The following is a 22,364-nucleotide window of genomic DNA, read 5'->3' as shown; positions in this document are numbered from 1 at the left end:
AATTTGAGATTTGCAAGGAATCCTCCGTAAAACAACCTGGTGAGACCCATGCAAGTCACCCCATCCTGGATAACCCTATGTGCCAGCTAGGTGAACAGGTTTGTAGGGTTTCCCTAGGTGCTAGCTGAGTTAGAGCCCAAAATCCACAGCTACCCACTTTGCAAAATATCGGGTCAGTTTTGACTTGAAAAATGTGTTGTATCCGTGTGGCGTTTGGGGGGGAGGGTTCCTGTCGTTGGCACTAGGCCTACCCACACAAGTGAGGCACCATTTTTATCAGAAGATCTTGTCAGCCGGGCTCAGTCAGGACCTCCCAGCATAATGGGCTTCTGTACATCCTTTATTGTTCAGGATCATTTTGCTGTATTCAACATCCACATTCTTTTGCTTACTTATTCATGTTATTTTGCCTAGTTATGATATTTTGTGTTTTCATTATACTGACCCCCTTTATTATTGTGGAGGTGCTTACCTGTATAAGTTATGTCCACTTTGCTGTTTAACCACACTTGTCTCCTTTCATTTATTTCGCAATTCTCTGTAAAGTGCTCTGATACCCTCTAGGGTCGTGTTTGCCCTATATAAAACTTCTTAAATTAAATAAATAAGACATGTTTCATCAAAGAATAGTAAGAAATGTATTACCACCAATTGGATTTCGCTGCATTTGTGCCTTCCAAATATAAGCCAGTATGTAAGAAGGGAGACATTTAGAAAAATACCCTCTCAATCATATACGTGTATGGGCACCCACAAATTCAGAGTTTTACAATAACCACTGCTCCTAAACTTCATGTCTTGTGCTCATTTCATGAATACATAGGTTACCTGGATATCTATTTTTCACTCTACATATTTCACCATATGAATTAGTCTATACACAAGCAAAAACCACTGTACAGTGCAGCTCAGTTGTTTTGTCATGTGGCCGATAGCGACATTGTCAACATCGCTAAGTTAGCCTGAGCCCAGCAGCCATGATGCTGCTTTTGCGTGCGTTACTACATGGCTTTATTTTTGCAAGACTGTTTATGCCTTTCACATGAGAACCGTATGCTTGGTTCGTTCTATGCCGGTTTCTGGAGTTTAGTCTTAACACTGTGAACAAGGTCGACAAACAATGCCCCTTGTAGTCCTGTTCAGTCCTTAGAACCTAGACAAAACATGATAATACAGCTGCTGCTGGAAACTTGTGCTGTGATATTCTGGGGATGCATGTTTAGGTAACACACACTTGAGAGGGAGCTTTCCTGGGAGATGAGCCATGCGGTTCCTAAAATGTAGATGTACCATCTAGGCACTAAGGTATGGGGTCTGCTGACAAATCCCAGAGATCTTCTATTATACTTTGTCTTACCAAGGGGAGGGTGGTTAGGCTGTATAGTCCTTTATCCACAGACTTTATATGATGACATCTCCCTGTATATTTGACCTTGCTACAATGCTGTGTTAGGTTTCTGCCCTTTTCAGCTGGTTGTGGCTCTTATACTGCATTTTAGAGCACCATAGTTAAAATAAACATTTTAAACTATATTCGTATTGTGGACATATACGAGAGAGTGAGAGAAAAGGTGGGTCTTGTTACCGCGATTCCTAAGAGATCAGAGAGTGTTGTGTTTTGGGGTGTCTAATCATTTGCTTCTTCATGAGTGTGTAGGAGAGCGAGTGAGACACTATAGCTAGTCGGTCCTGGGTTCGTGGGCACAACGTGGTGGGAAAGCTTAGCCCCTATATACCGAGTTCCCATATTCCCGTGCATAGTTCTGTGTATGTGCAGAATCCCTGCAACATGGCGCCACCAACGTTTGGTCTGGTACTTATTCGCAAGACCCCTGAGAAGTGCTTGTGCTTAGTTTCCTATATTTGATTTTTATAGGTTTTTAAAGCTTGAATTTTAAAAGGTTCTGTTTTCTATATTGGCCCGCTTTTGCACTACCGTTCTTTTTTTTTTACTTGTACCGCTCTTCTTATGGTGGTCACGCATGCTGCACACAACCGCGATGCGGTCACAGCTTAATTGACTATGGTGTCCCTAATGGAGGGGCGGATTATATTTTTATGGTTGAGGCGGATGCAGCATACCGCTTCGAGGTGTTCTATTCTTGGGTTACCTTTCCGGCAGTAGAAGGGAATGATAATTTGTTTCACAAATATACTGCCTCCGTAGTCCTGCACGATTGTCGACCTTATTGATTACTTGAAGGTCCATTGACAGCTTGGCAGCATACCATACGGTTTAATGGCACCCTTCCTCACCCTGTTTCTGTGGTCCATTTAGGCCCCCTATCAGTCAATGGGGCCACGTGGCCCGTTTTGGCTGGGTTTACACCACATCCAAATTACCTTAATGTTCCTATTGCAGAGCTACAGCAATTACATACATTGTTGCCACATAAACATAGGGCTGTAATACAGTTTGTGTCACGTAATATTCAGGTGGCTCCGCATGGAGCTGCTGCACACCCACCAGGACATGGTGGTGGAATTGTTATTAGTCCCATCATGAGTAATTCAATGATGGGTAAATGTCCTCAGAATAGGGATGATTTCCCTTACTGGCTTACAGAAACATTTGAGCAACTCGAAGCTGTCTTTCCACATATTTCGCCAGTGGAGAAACACAGGATCCTTACCATGAATTTACCTAAAGAACCTATTCCCAATCTGGGGGATTGCACCACCTGGGGGGGGGAGGGTGGGGGGGTTTGGAGGGGAGGGGTTTTAAGGGGGGAAGAGGGAGTGTTTGCGGCGGTATATTTGCACCCCCTCCAGGACCGCTCTTCCGTCCGTACTTAAAAAGGTTAAAGATGAACACGGGGCAGAGGCTGTCCTGGAGGTGGGGATGAGATTGGTGAGGGGCTCCCAATTGTTTCTGATATGATCCTTGCTAAGGTAAAGGGGGAAGCAGTTAGCTTACAGGGGAGTCAGCGCCTAGAGGCGGTTGCTGACGTGGATAAGCAACGTGAATTGCCTAACATTATTGCTAAAGTATATAAACCTTTACACAAATGCGACAAAAGACGCAACCTGAGAAGGAAGGGTGTCCAGCCTTTCCTAAAAAGATGTGGAATAGGAATCAGCGGCAGCAACAGCAGAAGCAAGGTCCGCAGGCTGGTTCACCGACACCTGAAACTTCTAAGCGTAGATATGATTTGCGTGGCTGTTGAAAAATTAAGTCTTCGGAGAGGTTTGAAGTTCCTGATCCTCGCTCTCCTCCTTCCTTACTGGACTCGTCGTATTCACATTTCGGTGGTGAAGAGCACCAGGATCACAGACAAGGCAAGACCACTCAGCAGACTTGATCCGCCACACCAGTTTGACGTGAAAGTCAAACCAGAGGGAATGCCTCCTTTTCGGGCCCCGTTTCAAAAGGAGAAAGTTGCCGCTTTGACAGCGAAGCATGCCTCAGACGGTGAGAACCCTGCTCCTTGACTGGAGATGCGCGGTGACACTCCTCGGCAGAAGTTACCATTGTGCGGGAGGCACTCCATCTTTGTCTGGAGGCGAGAGCAACGGATAGTCACCACAGTGGAAACAGCAGACACACAAGCTGCACCCCCTGATATGCTTTATGAGATAGTCCTTCACATTGAGGGTGATATTAAGCGGACAATTAAGGGAGTCTTTTAGCACAACCTTACCTCCTCCTAAGACATTTTGTTGTCTGAGACAGATTGGCAATCTCCATTTGTTTTGTCTTCTTCCAGAGGGGGAAGATGTTATACTCCCTAGTTTTTCCTGTTATGTTTCTGAAAAACATAAACAAGCTTACACTACAGAATGGGCTTTGGCCCTAGCGCCGGCTGTGTCTCCTAATCAGGTGGGCTGGGATAACGGTTCGCCAGTGTGAGAAGTTGACCTGGTATATGATGTTCACTATTCTAGTGAGCACCTTGCACCAGTCCAAACAACCCTTATGGTGATGGTTGTAAAGTCAACCTTATAGACCAGCTATCCTAGGGGTAGCATGGACAAAAGCAGTCTTAGGCTAAACTCAAGACGGCATGTGAAGCCAGCTGTTTTACCATATGCAAACCTTTTAATACCAAATGAAAGGACACCACACAGGTTATATATTCAAAATATATATGTATTTATTTCTAAATAAATCCCCTTAACTCTTTATGAGCACAGGAGCACAAGCGTATAACAAGTAACTTAATATAACATACAAAAGTTGCACAAATATGGATAGGCTCTGGTGGCCCACTAAACCATATACAAAAATAGTGGTATAAGAACCACGTCACGAACAATGGTAAGGCCTATGGCCTTGGGAATCGCTGGGGCTACACTGGACTAACAGCATTTAGGAAGTGGGAGGCCCACAGGATGCAGGTGCAGTGTCTAAATGCACACACGTGCACCTATAGAAGTCAAAGGGTGCGTAAAGTTAGAAAGTTGCAGATTTGGAAGTCTTACGACTGGACTAGAACTTAACCACTTAAAACTAGGACACTAGGAGTGTAATTCTCTACAGGAGCACCGAAGTACTCGCGTTACCTCACCCACAGGAAGCGGGTGCCAAGGTGTCAAAGTGTGTTGGGTTTTGTCGTGGAGTTCTATGGAGCCTTGGAGAAAAGATGCTGCAGGCGACCAGGAGAGAAGAGTCCGGTTGGATCTAAGGGTGGATCGAAGATGTAGAGTACCTGAAAGCAGAGGGGACAGAGTCTGGGTCACTAGCCAGTGACCAGGAAGGAACCAGGCGATGTCGGGTTGCGATCAGGTGATGTCGTGAAGCTGGTCTCCACTGCCACGTGGACCAGGAGGTGTCGACGACAACCAGGAGCTGGATACGGACTGTCCCACGAAGGCTCTCGCCGTCGGCGGTGTCGGATCTCGATTCAGAGTCAACAGGCCTTGGCAAATGCAACCCACGCAGGAATCGAAGATGGCTTCTGGATCAGACCAGCAAGGTTTGATGGGCTGCTCCTTTTCAGGGGAGCAAGGGCCAGTCTGGAGCAACCAGAACAGCGTTGAAAATTCGAAGGTTTGTCGTCACAGAGGCCACTAGCCAACGGGCAAGTGACCGGACAGACGCGTTGAGCAGGAAAATGCAAAAGGGCCCCACGCAGCACTCGGTGAGTGTGGAGAGGTGATCTTCGGTGCAAAGGATGCTCGGGGCTGGGGCTTCTCAATCCCCAATGCACAGCTTCGAGGGTGCCTCAGGAGCTGCACAGAAAGCACTTCGCTGGCTTTCCAAGATGGCTGGTCCCACGTCTCCCGTCGCCTCCACAGGCTTTGCTGTGGCTGTGGATCGGGCTGTTGGATGTCTGGAAGTCCGGTTCTTGTCAGGCTCTGTCGTTTGAGCTACGGCGGGAGCAACGATAAGGCAAACCGTTGAGCGCTTGATGGTGCCTGCTTGCACAGGGTGGTCACTCCTTGACCACAAGGGCGATTCTTCAGTCTTCTACGTCGAGTAGGATGTCGAAGGGTCCAGAGTTTTGTATCAGAGTTTCAGTCAGGATTATCTAAAGTCTAAGGACACAGCTCCTACCTTTATTCCAAATCAATGGGCTGGATTACTTGCTAGGTCCCTTCTATGGGTGGGACCCAGAAAGGGGGTGGTTACACCCCTTTCCCTTTGTCCAGTTTCGCGCCAGAGCTGGGGCTGGAGTGCCCCAGCACCGGTTTGAACTGGCCTATGCATGGGACACCTTTCGTGCCCCAGGCAGTGTCTCGTTTCATTCAGCCCTCCCTGCCCCAATCCACTATCTCCTGTCTGGGGTGGTGCTAGCACCTCCCTGTGACAGGAAACCTATTGTCCAAGCCTCCATCGCTGGAAGGACTCCCAGCAGCAGGAGGTCAGACTTGTGTCTGTGGCGGCAGCATCCATTTTGTGATGCTGAGGCTCTGGTTAACTTTAACCGGGATTAATGGAAGTAACATGTCTTCTACCTCTAGAAGGGTGGAATGCTACCCCCGTCGCCAGAATTGGCGAGGGGGTAGTATTCCAAAGCGTATGACACCTTACACGGCATGTCTTGATAAAGCCAAACCAAGATAGCATTTAACTGGAAGGTTCATAATGCACTTAAAGAGTATATGGTATGGCAATACCCTGGAACAGCGATAAGGACATGGTTCTGAAAGCTGCAGACAGTCTCAGCTCATGCTAGAGCACCATCTCACATAAAACCAAGCACTCTGCCTCCAGGATTGTTAAGGCCTGCCATAGGAGTGACTTATAGGTGCATATGTGTCCAGATATAATGTTAGACATAGGAATACTATATCTAAGCAAGGGGTGATTACACGACCTTGCCCCAGTTGAGTGATCAGCCAGTTGTGTCAGTTTGGATGGCCAGCCAGGGGTGGCAAAAGATATGCTGCAGCCCCTGGTAGGCCTTGGGTGCACCTATGCCCTGGGTACCTATAGTACACTATACAGGGGCTGATAAGGTGACTCAATATCCAATTAGTTATGTACCTAGGGTACATGGAGTCCATTTTATAGAGAGAGCAGATAGCCTGAGGCCCTGATTAGCAGGATCCCAGGCCAACTAAGTCGAAAACTAGCTAAACACAAGGCAAAAAATCTGGGGTAACCATAGTCAGGTATCCACCTTCCTACAGCCAGCACATGAAATACATTTACGTTCTATGCCACAGGCTCAATATCCGATCAGACGAGAAGTAAAAGCATCTGTAAGTGGAATTTTGACCCAGTTGGACTATCAGGGTGTCACTGAACCCTGTGTTTCATCCATGAATAATAATTTTTTTTCCGATATTGAAACCAGACGGTTTATATCGTATAGAATTGGATTAGAGACATTTAAACAGTCACGTTCGTACATTTGCAGTACAAAAACACAAAGAGCTCTGCGTTAGTGAATGATATTGTCCGTAAAAAATACAAAACGACACTGGATATTGCAAATGTTTTTTACAGTTACAATTTGGCTCCTAGCAGCCGTGACTTGACCGCATTTACCGAAGTCAGCAATCAGAAGCACTTTACGCGTTTGTCTACGGCCTATAAGAAAAGTTCCAGGGCGTTTTTTGCACGTGTTGTGTCTCAATTATACGACAGTAACCCTGATGCGTTCTCATACGTCAATTACATTTATTTGACAGATGACTTATTGATCCTGCATCTTGTGCGTGCAGGTCCATCATTCTATCTTTTGCAGACTTGGGTTACAAATTACATTTTGCCAAGTCTCACATCGCTTGTTTGGCGGATCTTTTTTTGGGCTATGAGCTCAATAATGAAGGTCAGGGGTGGTCCCCCACTTTCTGGAGAAGTGTGTATAGTTGCAGCCTCTGACTACATTGAAAAAAATTACAATCTTTACTGGGATTTTTGAACTTCGTGAGGACTTACATTCCCGATTATGCCCAGCGTATCAAACTGCTTTACAACCCTCTTTTTCGTCCGCCAGAAGACTTCTGGAACATACAACGATTCTTCGGTCAATGCAGTCAATCTGCTAGCGACCAACTTCTTGGTAACAGGTGATAATTCTATGAACTTGGTAATAAGAATAGTGCCAGGGACAGTAGGTTTCACTTATTTGACATTCAATGAAGGTGACACGGTACTAATAGCATATAAATCCCATTTGAACACATCAGCAGAAATGCTATTTTCCACAGTTGAGACAATTTTGACTGTGGTCCAGATGGCGATTCTAAAGGAACACTCTCTGGCGCAGGGAAAACGCATTCTTACGGTTTCGCCTGTACCTACCTTAGAAGCAGTGACTAAGGCCAGTGTACCAAAGTCTAAAGCTTTGCATCCACGTTGGATAAAATGAGAGAGTTGGGTTTTTATCACAGAAACATGGGGCTCAGACTCTGCTGGTCCAGATCTGGTCGATGCCATCCCTGACAGTTATGCCCTCGTAAGACAGGACAGGGTCGGCCGGAAAGACGGCGGCATAGGCATATTGCATAAAACTACTTTTCGCTGCCGCATTGATTGCCTTCCTTCCCTCCAGAACTCCTTCCAAGCCGCCCATTTTACTTTCAGCCCTTCCCCTACTGCTTCCTTCACGGGCGTTATTTACAAGCCCCCTGGTCCAAGGTCAGGCTTTCCCATCAGCCTCCTGGAAATCCTTGAACCTTTCATTGATGTCCCCAATTTCACAATCCTTGGGGATTTCAATTTCCATCTGGAAAACCTTAACTCATCTGACACGGGTTCGCTTGTTGACTCCCTGGCCTCTTGTGGTCTTCTTCAAAGGGTAAACTGCCCCACCCACTCAGCAGGCCACATTCTAGACGGGATCTTCTCCAATGACACCAGATTGGAAGTGGGCTCTCCCATCTCCCTCTCGTGGTCTGACCATAAGGCAGTTCCCTTGGACTTTTACCCCGGTCCTCGGGTTCCGCCTCTCAAAGACAATAGTGTCTGGTCTCTTAAAAGGAATTTCAGAGGCATCAATAAAGTAGCCTTTACCCCCTTTATCGCTAAACTTATCTCCTTCCCCTTACCCGACACTGATGCAGCCGCTCTGGAGCTGACTAAAACTATCTCTGAAGCAGTTAATACTTTAGCCCCTATGAAACCCCACTACTGCGCCAGGAAGCGCCCCCTGGTTCTCTGACTCCCTCAGATTACGTAGGCAGGAATGCAGGAGACAGGAAAGACTCTGGAGAACTCATCTTGAGCCTGAGGAAAGACTAAACATAAAAATCTCACCACCAGTTATAAGGCCGCAATTCTTGCAGCCAAACAATCCTACTTCACTGATTTGACCACCTCCCTCAGCTCTCCTAGAGATCTTTTTAAAATTGTGGACTCCCTCTCTTTTACCCCGTCTCCAGACCCTACTGTTCCGACACAAGAACTCTGTGACCAGATCTCCACGTTTTTTCACAACAAAATAGCCGATATTCACTCTGCTCTAGAATTCTTTAATTCCACTCAAGCTCTCGTCCCATCCCCAGATCCTATGGCTAACTCCACTTTGCCTCTAGTACCTCCAGAACGCCTGTCCAACTTTCCTCCCCTCTCCTATGAAGGCTTAAATGCTCTTCTAGATAAGCTTACATCTGGCTCCCCCCTCAACCACTGCCCTCTTAAAATTCTGAAAGACTGCAGAGAAGTCCTTCTCCCCCTATACCTGGAGGTCATTAATCTGGCAATTTCAAATGGTGTCTTCCCTGAATCTTGGAAGCTGGCTATCGTAAAGCCCTTACTGAAAAAGCACACGTTAGACCCTGGCACTCTTAAAAACTTTCATCCCATATCCCTTTTGCCTGCCCCTGCCAAAATGCTCGAGGCTCACCTCAACCACCATCTCAGCTCCTTTCTGGACAAAGCCAGCCTGCTGGATTCCTCACAGCACGGCTTTCGAAAGGCGCACAGCACTGAGTCAGCCCTTACAGTGGTAGTCAATAACATCCGCGCTAAGGTCGACAGAGGTCATCCTACCATTCTGATCCTGCTCGACCTTACAGCCGCCTTTGACACCCTGTCCCCAAACATCTTGTCCAGGCGGCTCGGTGAAATGGGAGTGGAAGGACCTGCCCTTAGTCTTTTGATTTCTTTTCTTAACCAACGTTCCCAAAGAGTCAAACTGGGTGACTTCCTTTCCTCTGCCAAGCTTTTGCACTGTGGGATCCCGCAGGGCTCATCTTTGAGCCCTACGTTGTTCAACATATATGTGGCTCCTCTTGCAAAGCTTGTGAGATCTTTTGGACTGGAAGTCCTGTCGTATGCCGACGACACCCAGATAATGGTCTCCCTATCCCATTCTGTGGAGTCCACGGCCCTCAACTGCAAGAACTGCATGGAAGCCGTGGCAGGCTGGAGGTCCACGAACTTCCTTAAGCTAAACGGTGAAAAAACCGAGATCCTCATCTTTGGTGGCAAACAAGATCTCTGGTCCTCGGATTGGTGGCCACCCTCCCTCGGAACCTGTCCCCTGCCGTCCTTAGTTGCCAGAAACCTGGGGATCACCTTTGACACCACACTGGCATTTGACAAACAAGTAGGCAAAACCGTGTCAACTTGTTGCGGGGTCCTGAGGATCCTCAGGAAGCTAGTACACTATCTCTCCCCCGATGACCGGAAACAGGTGGTTATTGCTCTCATCTCCCCCCGCCTGGACTATTGCAATGCCCTCTATCTTGGTATCTGCAAAAAACTCGTCCACCGCTTACAGACTATCCAGAACGCTGCAGCCAGGTTTGTGGTGAATGCCCCCAGACGTTTGCCTCCAAGGCGTACAAGGACACAATGAGTTCTTTGGGGGTGCTGGTGCACTTTTCGTCTCCATACAGGCCAGAGGGCAATTCTATAGAGGAGGAAACTGTGACTTAAAGCAATCTTTGACAGCTAGAGCCTTAGGTACTGGCAGGGGTTGGCTGACTCATTTGTATGGGATTCAACATGCACTAAATCTCCCTAGAAGATCTCTGGGTGGGTGGAACCCATATGAAATGCTCTTTGGCATTAAAATGTTTGTGCCAGACCTTGATGGTCTAGACGTTGTGGCGGCTGTCACAGCGTTTGACGTAGATAACCATTGACACAAGGATCATTTACCCTCATCCACTAAAGCAGCAGTGCTGTTTCCTGTAAATGGATGGCTTCCTGATTTGGTACGAGAAAAGCTGGAGAGAAAAAAAGAATGTGGTCCCTCTTATTGTGCACCTGTCCTAGTTCTTGAATTGAAGGATAATCGTACAGTAATTTTATCTCCTTTGCCTGGCCGCAAGGAAAACCGATTTATTTAAATTGACAATGTCAAACTACACCATATGGTCGATACTAAATAGTGTGAGTCCCAGTATTCAAAGCCAAGCTGTTTCACTGAATCGGGTGGCTTCAGCTTCTTCGACTAATAGCCGCGTTACGGAGGGGGAGTTGAAAACGTCTATTGACTTCTTGCCTGTTGTACCTTCATCTTCCTCCAATGCAGACGTCGAATATGATTCTCCTTCTATTGAGGTCCTCATTGACGTTCCTGACAGCACTAGACATCATCCATCTGATGCTGAACAGCTTCCTGTGTTACGCTTGGGAGCAAGTGGTTATTACATGGATCGTACAAGTTTCTCATATGATTCATCTTTGTCTTCATCTGGACAACTCCACCAACGCGTACCAGTCTTTTCATTACCTGGTTCAAAAAGGCTTACCTGGTACCACCCTGGACATACATCCGGATGATGCTCACACTTATCTTCCTTTTCATGTGGATTGGGTTTGTGACAGTCTTCTTCTTGCTCATCAATAGTCATTATTTGCCGGAATGCTCTGCTGTGAAGTTGATTGATGGAGTTCTGGCTCCCCACACATCGTCCCATATCATGAAAAGTGATCAAGCCCTTGTGAACATTTTGGCCTTCCCTGTTGCTGATGGCATTGTTTGGGATAAAGTTGCATTCGATATCCATGGTCCGACAGAGGTCCTGACATTCCATACATGTTCCGCCTTTCACTAGCAGATGTGGTATCATAGGACATACACTCGGATAACTGGGATGTTCAGGCAGTTCATTCATTGCTTTCTGATTTAAAATATTATGCTGCTTTTGATGCTGAAGATTTGTATTTGAATTCGGCAAATTATGCAGATTTATTCTGTTACCAACATTATGGCCATCACTTCTTGCATAAAACAAACACTTTAAGAGCGGTTTTTAATTTTACCCAGTGGGAACATTGTCCAACTCCTTTACAGGGGAGTTGTAATACTCTACAGATTAAGTTCACATACTTTTCGGATTACAATGAGTCCAATCCAGAATCATATTTTTATAAGTTAAAATTGCCATCTCAATCTAAATTCATGTTGACTCACACAAAATTAATTTGTTCTGATTCCTTTAGGTCTGATTTGGCCTCACATGATTACAAACACTGGAAAGATACCATTGATTTGAAATCTATTTGGGGCACAAAAGACTGGCCGGTCCAAGGTGTTGAAGCTCTGCATCGTGCGTGTCTGATTCTGACTCAAAATTTTGTTTTTAAATGACAAGGTGCAGCAGACTACTTATTTTGGTTTGGCTACAGCCAAAAATTGGAATGTGCCTTCCATTCCTTCATTGGCGGAGTACGATACGTGACATAAACAAACCAATCATACTGTTAAAGCACTGCTAGCCCTGTTTAGGAATGGCAATATTAATGTTTCGGACGTCGACGCTTTGGGATGGTTGTGGCCACAACAAGTTTCGCACACTAGACCTGCTCCACCTTTTCCCACATTCTCATTCAGTCACCACCTCTTCGATGGGGAAATTGTGTCAGCAATGGTTAAGCCACTCCACCGTGTCTTCAGTAAAACAACACCTGTCCCCACTTGTTGAGTGACATCAATTTGGCCGATTTTATTTTAGGTCCTAAATCACCTCGAGCAAAGCGATTTATTTATGAGGCATATAATGAACGAAGGAAGCTGCGGTACCTCTCCGCCAAATTGACCGAGCTAATTTGGAAAAGTATCATGCAGTAGTAGATAATAGCATTAATACGTTATTCTCCCGTATTTGCACCCTAGATATTATTGTTTCATCTGTTATTGATATTGTTCAGAATGATGTATCTGTGTTGTATCATGGTCAAAATAAATTGCGCTTTGTAATGCATTTGCGTGAACGTTACAAATGCTCAAAATGGGGAAAGTTCCATGTGAATATTTGAATGCTTCTGCACCGTTTTTACTACTGAATTTGACTGACAGACAGATGTATGTCCATGAAAGACGCAACTTACACACTGTTACATATAGAATAATTAGAACAGTTACCTTTTTAAGTAGCAGACTGATTCAGCTGTGTGGTTAATACATGGAGTTATTTCACTACCCTTCACACTATTTAAGTTCACATCTAACATGAAACACTTCCCAGTTGGCTGCTTTGAGCCCCTGGGAAGTGCTTTTATTCATGAATTATGTTCTTTGCCTTTCACCTACAGATGTCAGCGCACGGATAAGGAGGTTTTTACTAACAGGGGAGGATTGTGATTACAAGGTAAGACATTCCCTACTTTGCAAACAAGTTAAATTGCACAGCATCTGTAACGTGTCAGCACCTAATCTGGCTTGTTTTTTTAAAGATGCGCCCGTTTTAGCAAATATTTACACGCTCACATTGCTTTCAAATGGCAGTTATCTTATTTTGAATAACCACGACTGCTGTATGTAGTAACGATTTCACAATGTGTTTTACTTGTTGCAGCAATGTCCTTTTTCCGCCCCGCATGGGATTGTAGATAGTTTGCTTTGGCCTTCCATTCCAACTTTGAAAACAAATTTCAATAAACTAAGCAGACTCAAAGCGCTTTTGTTTAAAAAAAAGTGGCTCTCACATCAGCGCGAGAGACCTTCAAATTGCAGGTGGCGAGAACAGCAAGTGAGATACACTCAATACTAAAAAACAATCTCCCACTCCATTTTGGAGAATACACAAAATATTTAATGCGTATGATACTGATGGCCTTGCTAATTTTTTTTTTTACTTGTTGGATCCTTGTGTCCTCTTTTCAGACGATTTTTGGAGTAATACCGGCCTTTATTCATTCCAGTTTTTCCAGCACGTTCAGAGGTTTTCCATTGACCCTCTTGCTGGTATATGGCGTACTAGTATTTCTGCCCCTGTTATGCAATGGTTGCCTATCTTGTGCTACTGCACAAACCCCTGCCAATTGCAACTGTACCGTGACCGAATGCAACAACTTTTTGGACGTTTGCCATTGGTGATGCTTGGTGTGAGTTATGGACTTACTTTTCGCTTCAACTACTTCACTTGCATGCAACCTGTGTTCTACTGCCAACAGTGCCCTTTCTATTGGGCCTTGGATTTATGCTTCTCCAATGCATCTGGCTCTGACCTGGATCATGATCTGTTAATGGGTTCGTTACCAGGCCTGTTCTGGGGATGGCCGTTTGATGCATGCGGCTGCATTTGGAGTGCTGGCGGACTGGAATACCTGTGAGGCTGTGCAGCGCGCCTCTTGCACCGAAGTTTCATCGAATATCTCGCAAGTTGCCCGGATATGCTCCTGTGACCATCAAATTATGAGGAGCACGTGTGCTCCTTCGATCTACTCAACTGGATGGCACCCCTCTTTGCTATGAACGACCGGGATGACCTTTTGGAACTACTTGCATTCCTTGGTTAACGTAATCTGCTGAATTTTCGGGGCTCGCCTAAAAAATAATTTAAACTAGATTGTAAAAGTGCCAAATTGGGAAGATGCAAACAAACATATTTTGACTCTGCTTACCATTGCACTCTGTTTTTCTATATTCTACGACCTGGCCAAGGGGAGGGTGTCACGTGGCCGATAGGGACATTGTAAACATCGCTAAGTTAGAAAGAGCCCAGCAGCCATAATGCTGCTTTTGCACGCGTTACTACATGGCTTTATTTTTGCAAGACTCTGTTTATGCCTTGCACATGAGAACCATCTGCTTGGTTTGTTCTCTGCCTGTTCCTGGAGTTTAGTCTGAACACTGTAAGCAAAGTTGATAAACAATGCCCCTTGTTATTCTGTTTTGGTCAGTCCCTAGCACCTAGACAAAATATGCTAATACAGCTGCTGCTGGAAACTCGTGCTTTGATATTATGGGGATGCATGTTTGATTTGGACCTGTTGGGTAAGGGGACTGGGCCTTATGGGAGGTCCGCCTGCTTAGCGGGGGGGTTAGTTCCAGGCGCGGGCGCTGGGTGACCGATTACGCGCTGTTCTCCGTAGTGGGGGGATGGCGGCGGGCCTGGGTCACGCAGCCCCCTCTTGGGCGAGACCTCGCTCCGCACGCCCTTAAGGCGATTGCAGCTTCGGCTGTGAACTAAATACCTGGGGGTTTTGAGTTCAGGGTGTTTGGATGGGGTCTGGTATCTTGATATTGGGGCCTGTTCTGGGGGGAGGGGGAGCACCACAGTTGGGGTTTGGTGATGGGGGGATTCTGCAGACGCTGATTTTGATTTTCTTGAGGGCTGACCAGTTGGGAGGTTCTGTTTTGGGACGGGGAGGGACCATCATCCGCGGGAGTGTGACCAGGGAGGGGGAGGAGAACCGTGACTCATGGGACAATGGCTAACTCGAATGTTTTGAAATGCATGACCTGGAACGTGAGGGGACTCCACACAATGCAGCGCAGGCATACAGTGCACGCCTACCTACAGAGGAGAGGGATACACATAGCGCTCCTACAGGAGACACACATCACGAAGCAGGAAGGGGCGGCACTACAGAGGAGATGGCGAGGGCAGGTCTTCCACACATCTTACTCGGCCTACGCAAGGGGCGCTCTGATCTGGGTGAGGGCGGGGACGCCTTTTCAAATGTCTAGACAGCTAATAGATCCGGAGGGGAGGTTTGTGGTTGTGGAGGGCAAGTTGCGGGGTAAAGCTATAGTCCTATGCAGCGTATATGCCCCGAACATAGACCAACTAGCCTTTTATGCGAGCTTGTCGGGGACACTGGCGCACTTCCTGGTGGGTCCGATACTCATGGGAGGGGACTTTAACTCCGTGGCGGATGTACGACTGGATAGGTCCCACCCTCCCCTGAGAGATTCCCCGGTGCATCGTATGGCTAAGGGTAGACATGAATGGCAAGAGAGCTGGGGGTTGACCGATGCATGGAGGGCACAGCACTCAGCAGACCGAGATTACTCGTTTTACTCCGGGGTACACGAGCTCCACGTTAGGCTGGATGCGATATTGTGCACACGAGACGTGCTGACGCAGGTTACCTGGTCGGAATACCTGACGAGAACGGTCTCGGACCACAATCCGCTCCTGATCCATTTAGACTGGATGACGGAAAAACCTAGGGTGCCAATCTGGAGGCTCCGGCCGGAGACTTTGGAGGACCCGATATTCGGAGCGGCCCTGGAAGAGGGGTTGACACAATACTTCGCCAATAACGAGGGCTCCACGGGCTCTAGAGCAGTGGAATGGGATGCCTTCAAAGTGGTGATGAGAGGGCAGTGCATCACACAGTTCGTAGGCACGAGGCGGGTGCTGCTGACCGACCTGGAGAGGGCAGACACCAAGCTGAGGGCAGCGGAGAGGGACCGACCAGGCAGGCCGGAGCTGCAGGATGCGGTGTGCTCGGCCAGGGAGGCGGTAGCGGCTGAGGTGGAGAGACTACGGGCTTACGATTACCGAGCATACATGCTGAGATCTCATGTAGAAGGCGACCGATCGGGCACTCTGCTGGCATGGCTCTCCAACCCCACGAAACGCTGCGCCCCTATCTTGCAACTTGCCGGGGAGGGGGGTGATATGTCCTACACCCAGTCAGCCATAGTGGACGGCTTTCAGCGATACTATGAGACGCTCTATAGTAGCACCCCGGGCGACCGGGAAATGGAGGCGGAGGCTTTCCTGAATGACCTTACCCTACCGCGCCTGGAAGACGAGCAAGCGACGGACTTGGGAAGGGACATCGAATTAGGGGAAATCCGAACAGCTATTAAGTCCATGGCCCGTAACAAGACGCCGGGTATAGATGGCCTGCCCATCGAGTTTTATGGCAAATATGTTGACGCCTTAGCGCCGCGGCTTCTGGCTGTGTACAAAGAGGCGGGGACCGCGGGTCGCCTCCCCCCATCGATGCGGGAAGCGATAGTCATCCCGCTACTGAAACCTGGCAGGGAAGGTAGTAGTCCGGCCTCCTATAGGCCGCTCTCGATGCTCACGGCCGACTATAAAATCTTGAGCTCTATACTGGCATCGAGACTCCTACCGCACATGACCGCCCTGGTCCACAAGGATCAGAACGGCTTTATCCCTACCCGGAACACGACGCTGAACATTAGACGGCTTATCCGACTCATGGAAGACCTGCGGGAGGGGAATGGAACTCCACTTGCCCTCTCGGTCGATATCGAAAAAGCGTTCGATAGCCTGGAGTGGGATTACCTCTATGCAGTTATGGCGCGATTCGGGCTGGGCGCAGGATATATCCGGTGGACGCAGGTGCTTTACACGGCAGCCGTAGCGAGAGTGCGGGTTGGATCCCTGGTGTCCCACCAATACCCAGTGGAGAGGGGCACCCGGCAGGGTTGCTCTCTGTCCCCGTTACTGTTCGCTTTAGCGATCGAACCGCTGGCTATGGAAGCCCGCAGGGGGCGACACTTCACAGGTGTGCAAACTGATGACGGGAGACAGTTTATCTCGCTGTACGCCGATGATCTCCTGCTGTTCCTGGACAACGACGCGACTGAGCTTGTGGGGGCGGAGGAGCTGCTAGGGCGCTTTGGAGACCTCTCGGGCCTCAGAGTTAACTGGGCGAAGACGAGCCTCTTCCCATTGAGAGAGGACGTGGTCCGTCCAGAACACAGGCCGCTGCTTCGTTGGGAGCCGACTTGTCTCCACTATCTTGGAGTATACGTCTACCACACGGCGACGGCTTTATTCGAGGGCAATGTGGAGAGATGCGTCAGGGGGCTGAAGGGTAGCATGGCGTTCTGGGCCACACTTCCGCTATCCATTGCTGGTAGGATAGCGCTGCTGAAAATGGTGGCCCTCCCGAGGCTGCTATATTTCTTCCGAACGCTTCCGATCTGGATCCCCAGCTCCTTTTTCCGTCGACTTCGCTCCCAGCTCACTTCATTCCTGTGGGGGACGGGCAGATGTAGAGTGGCGCTGGCGACGCTCACCCGCCCGAAAGATGAGGGCGGCTTGGCGCTCCCAGACTATGAGCTCTATTATCTCGCTGCCCAATTGCAGATCTTCACGCAGGAGGTGGCACGGGTTTACCGGGGCCCGGAGGATACACGACAGCGGGGCACGCCACGACACATTCTAGCCTATATTGCGTTAGGACAGAAACTCGCCACCCGGGATCTGTCCCTTGAACAGGATACATTTCGGCGTTGCTGGAACAGGGCGCGGAGGCGGGCAGGGATTCAGCACCCCTATGCCCCGGAGATGCCACTGGGCATGCTGACAGCGTTGCCCCATGGAGGCGATTGGTCCCGCCTGCAGCAGTGGGAAGAGGTAGGCATACAGGTGATAGGGGACCTCTTCGAAAACGGGGAGCTCCTCCCGTACTCGGCCCTCCAAGAACGCTTTGACCTTCCACGCGGGGGCTATCTCCTTCATGCTGCTGTGACGAGAGCAATGCAGAAGCACTGGGGACTGGGCCTGGCGGAGCCGGAGACGGCCATGGCGTGCCAATACACCATGATGGCGGCGGGAACGGTGAAAGCGGTATCTTGCTTATACAACAGAATGCTCCGCGAGCGCCTGCCGCCTCTCGATGCACTGAAACTCAAATGGGAAACTGACTTGGGTAAACCCATCCCGGACACGGCGTGGGCGCAGCTGGTGCGGAGGGCACGCAATAGTACGAGGAATGCTCGTTTCCAAGTTATCCATTTTTACATACTGCACAGGGCGTACATGACCCCTGGGAGAATCCTGAGATACTTTGGTGCGACTGAAGCGAGGTGCCCCCGCTGCGCGGCTGATGGAGCCGAGCTGGTGCATATGCTCTGGTCATGCCCGGCCCTGGCGGATTATTGGCGAGCCGTGGGGGAATCCATGAACGAGGTGACGGCCCGGACTGTTGATTTTGATGCAGGGGCGTGCATCCTGCATTGGTTTCCACACACCCCCAAAAACAAGCTCTCGAGCAAGTTCATAGATATGGGTTTGATGGTAGCCAAGCGCGAGATAACCAGACACTGGAAGGCTAGGGCGAGCCCGACGTATAGGAGGTGGTACAATGAATTCCTGAAGTGGGCGGCCTGCGATAGCACGCATAGATATCAGATGGCGCGCAGAACAGCCAATGAGAGAGCGCTGGAACAAGCAACGGCCTGGGAGGTAATGGTACAAGGCCTCAGGGATAGTGGGATAGAGGATGACGAGGAGGGCCTAGACGCGGCAGGGGTCAGCACAGTACAATAATCTGGTGTTAATAGGACCAATGAAGGGGAAAGCCTGGTACCTGAGATTGGAGTTACGCAACGGGAGGTTCCTGAGCGGATGATGGGGGGGAGGAGGGGAGGGGGGGGGAGGGACAAGGGGTTTGGGGACTGAGGGGCTAGTTGGGGGGGGAGTTCGGGGTTTCATTAAGGCGAGAACAGAAAAGTAGGCACACACAATAACCTGAGTCCATACTCCTGAGGAAGACCAACCAGGCATGGGGGTGCGAATTTACTGCCGCCGCCCGGCCCCCGGGATGTGGGCCTGCAGGCTGTGTACACGAGAAGTGGATGAACCTGACTATAGCACTGTGAATGATGCTGAATATGTGCGCCTATTGGCCTGTGTAAAGTGTGTCTACAATAAAAATTACTTTAAAAAAAAAAAAAAAAAAAAAAAATGATGACATCTCCCTTTAAGATATTTGGCCTTGCTACAATGATGTGTTGGGTTTCTGCCTTTTTCTGCTGGTTGTGGCTCTTATACTGCATTTTAGAGCACAATGGTTAAAAGAAACATTTCAAACTAAATTTGTGTTTCAGTCAGTACTTATTGTGGACATGTACGAGAGAGTGAGAAAAAGAGTGTGCTTGTTACCGCGATTCCTGAAAGATCCTGGAGTGTTGTGTTCTGGAGTGTCTAATCATTTACTTCTTCATGAGTATGTAAGAGAGCGAGTGAAACACTATAGGTAGTCGGTCCTCGGTTTGTGGGCACTAAGGTGGTAGGAAGGCTTAGCCCTTATACACCAAGGTCCCATATTCCTGCGCAGAGTTCTGTGTATGTGCAGAATCCCTGCAACAGTTTGCTCTGGGTACCTTAGATTCTTGGAGAACCTACAAACCCTATATATCCCCACACCCAAAAGGGTCTAGTGAACAAAATGGCACATTGCTTTTGTAAATAGGCCATCACGACAAAAAGTTACAGATAAAAACATTGTCACAAATGGCTCTTTATCCTACTTGTGAGAAGCTGGCTTGGTATATGGTGCTCACTTAAATATATATAGCACCCTGCACCAATCCAGGCGACCCTTATGGTGATTTTAGTGCTCTAAGACAACCATTGAAAGCTCTCTAAGTGGTAGGATGATGAGACAAGGGGCAGCAGGAATTTTCTCCTGTGCAGTCTTGGTTCCTTAAGCGAAGTCTAGCAAAGTTGAAAGTGATCTGAATGTTGTCCCACGACAAATCTAGGGACTCACCCACAGGTAAGCCCTTAAGTACCCTTGGGAAAGGGTTGGGACGATTCAGGGGTCCCTCCCAAAGGAGGGGCTGGACAGTGGGGCATGATACTCCCATGTTTTTTGTCCAGTTTTGCACCAGAGTGGGAGCTAACGGCTTCCTGAACTGGAGTATGCAAGGAGGGCACCATGTGTGCCCTTCAAGCAGTCTTAGTGGCGCTGGCAAGTGCCCCCATCGTGCCCCAATACACTAAATCCTTACTGGTAGGTGGGCACACCTCCCTGTGACATGATATATATTGTTCTGCCTTCCCCTGGTCGAGCTTGGCTCAGCAGCAGGAGGGCAAAAACTTGTCCCAGGTCGGCAGCAGCCCTAGCTTGCTGTCCGGTTCTGGAAGACTGGTACCGGGAGCACTGAGGGCTGCCCGGAGGAGCTTTACTGTACATGGAATCATACTTCCTACACTGTCTACATGACAGGGTTTGTTACCTCCAGGTTAGAGATGGTCATCGCATAATGAAGCATGGCCACTCTATATGTCGTATTGGTTGATGCACTTACAACCCGGTAGAATAGACTCCGGCGATTGTAGGTGTGACCCGCACACGCAGGAGCACCCTCACACTTAGTGCCGAGCACCCTGCCTACAGGATTGAAAGGCCTGCCTTAGAGGTGACCTTCTCAGATATAGGGAAACCAATGTCTGCCGTAAATGGTGCTAACACCATCTTATACAGGTTGCAATGGCAGGCCCATGGTCACAATTAGAGTGGTCTCTCATGGGTGGCATATTACATGCTTCAGTCCATGGGAGACGCCTGGTGTACCTATGCCTGGGTACCTTGGTACCATATACTAGGGATTTATCAGGGTACACCAGTAGCCAATCTGGAGTGTAATCCCATGTCCAATTTATGGAGGAAGCCCAGAATGGGGTCCTGATTAGCAGGTTCCCAGCCAGACTAGTCAGAAACCATAACACCACCAGGCAAAAAGTAGGTGAAATCATGCAGAAGGACCCTAGCTTCCTACACTACTCGTTTTCAGTACTCTTTTATTTCAACAGTTGGTTTCTTTGGGAAAACCTTTAGGGATCTACACAATTCAACCCCTTACTGAATTTAGTGTGTGTGTATATATATATCTATATCTATATCTATATCTATATCTATATCTATCTCTATCTCTATCTCTATATCTCTATATCTCTATATCTCTATATCTCTATATCTCTATATCTCTATATCTCTATATCTCTATATCTCTCTCTCTCTCTCTCTCTCTCTCTCTCTCTCTCTCTCTCTCTCTCTCTCTCTCGGGTCACCTATGGGTTTTATACTGGTTTGCACCATGAACTGAAAGTAGGTTAAAAACACAAAATATAGGAAAAATGGGGCACCCTTTTTAAAAAATGGAAAACTGTATAAAAATAGGTTTTTTGATTCAGCTCTGCATGTTCCTCAAAGCAGGTAAAATGTTGACTTGACATGAGCAAATGGTTTGGGGTGTTATTAGTATGACAAAAAAAACAGGCACTATTTGAGTACTGTTATCCAGAGCACTTTTTCCTATTTTTCCCCTAAGATTCAAAATGCAACAAGCTATTTTCTCAGTCCCCTCAAGGGGAATCCACAAATCCTCGGCACCTTTAGAATCCCCAGGATGTTGGAAAAAGGATGAAAATTTGGCATGGTTATCTTATGTGGACAAAATGTTATGGAGGCCTAAGCGTGAACTACCACAAACAGCCAAGAAAAGGCTTAGCACTGGGGAGAAAGACCTAGCAGTGAAAGTGTTAAAGGTTCCTGTAAATAAAAGAATGCGCCAGAAACTAAGAAAAAGCTTAAAGCTAAAAACAAAACCAGAACTGGATCTCTGCCACAGCAAGAGTCTAGCAGGGTGGATTCAATTTGAGGGATGGTGATATAATTAAAAATCCAGATTGGTTTAATTATTCGGATAGCTATTCTTCCCATTCTTTAGAGGACTCTGGGGAGAGTAAAAGGATAAAAAGGAGTGCACAGACTTAGTATCGCAGAGAGAAAACATACATCAGACAGTGAAATGAAAGAGCTAGCACATGATGTTGAGGATCGTGTTAAGCAAGAAGAGAAGGGTTCAGACTCAAAAGCTCATTTAAAGACAAACTAAGTAGCTGGATTAGTTAAACAAGCATTTGCAATGCAATACGTCTGGCATTTGCAAGTTTAAGCTATTGGCATTGTAAATGACAATGCCTTTAATTTATCCGTTTCACTAAATAACACATAAATAAAAATCATTGTCATTTACAATGCCAATAGCTCAAACTCTTGTAAATGC

The 22,364-nt window shown here is 47.8% G+C and overlaps 1 protein-coding gene and 1 long non-coding RNA gene across 4 annotated transcripts in view; one reads left to right on the top strand and one right to left on the bottom strand.

Annotated features, from left to right (window-relative positions):
• SMC1B (structural maintenance of chromosomes 1B) overlaps positions 1-22,364 on the bottom strand; it is a 2,760,606-nt gene that overhangs the window by 2,559,914 nt on the left and 178,328 nt on the right. The window lies entirely within an intron of this gene.
• The window catches only part of LOC144769798 (uncharacterized), a 106,019-nt gene that overhangs the window by 23,587 nt on the left and 60,068 nt on the right, over positions 1-22,364 (top strand). Inside the window, exon 2 of the long non-coding RNA XR_013598757.1 lies at positions 12,884-12,939. This is a non-coding gene — a long non-coding RNA (uncharacterized LOC144769798). The remainder of the gene's footprint in view (positions 1-12,883; positions 12,940-22,364) is intronic.

The sequence above is a fragment of the Lissotriton helveticus genome, chromosome 1_1 (assembly GCF_964261635.1).
Source record: "Lissotriton helveticus chromosome 1_1, aLisHel1.1, whole genome shotgun sequence".
NCBI classification, from domain to species: domain Eukaryota; kingdom Metazoa; phylum Chordata; class Amphibia; order Caudata; family Salamandridae; genus Lissotriton; species Lissotriton helveticus.
The sequence above is the reverse complement of the archived record's forward strand: the minus strand, read 5'-3'. Positions and strand labels throughout refer to the sequence as shown.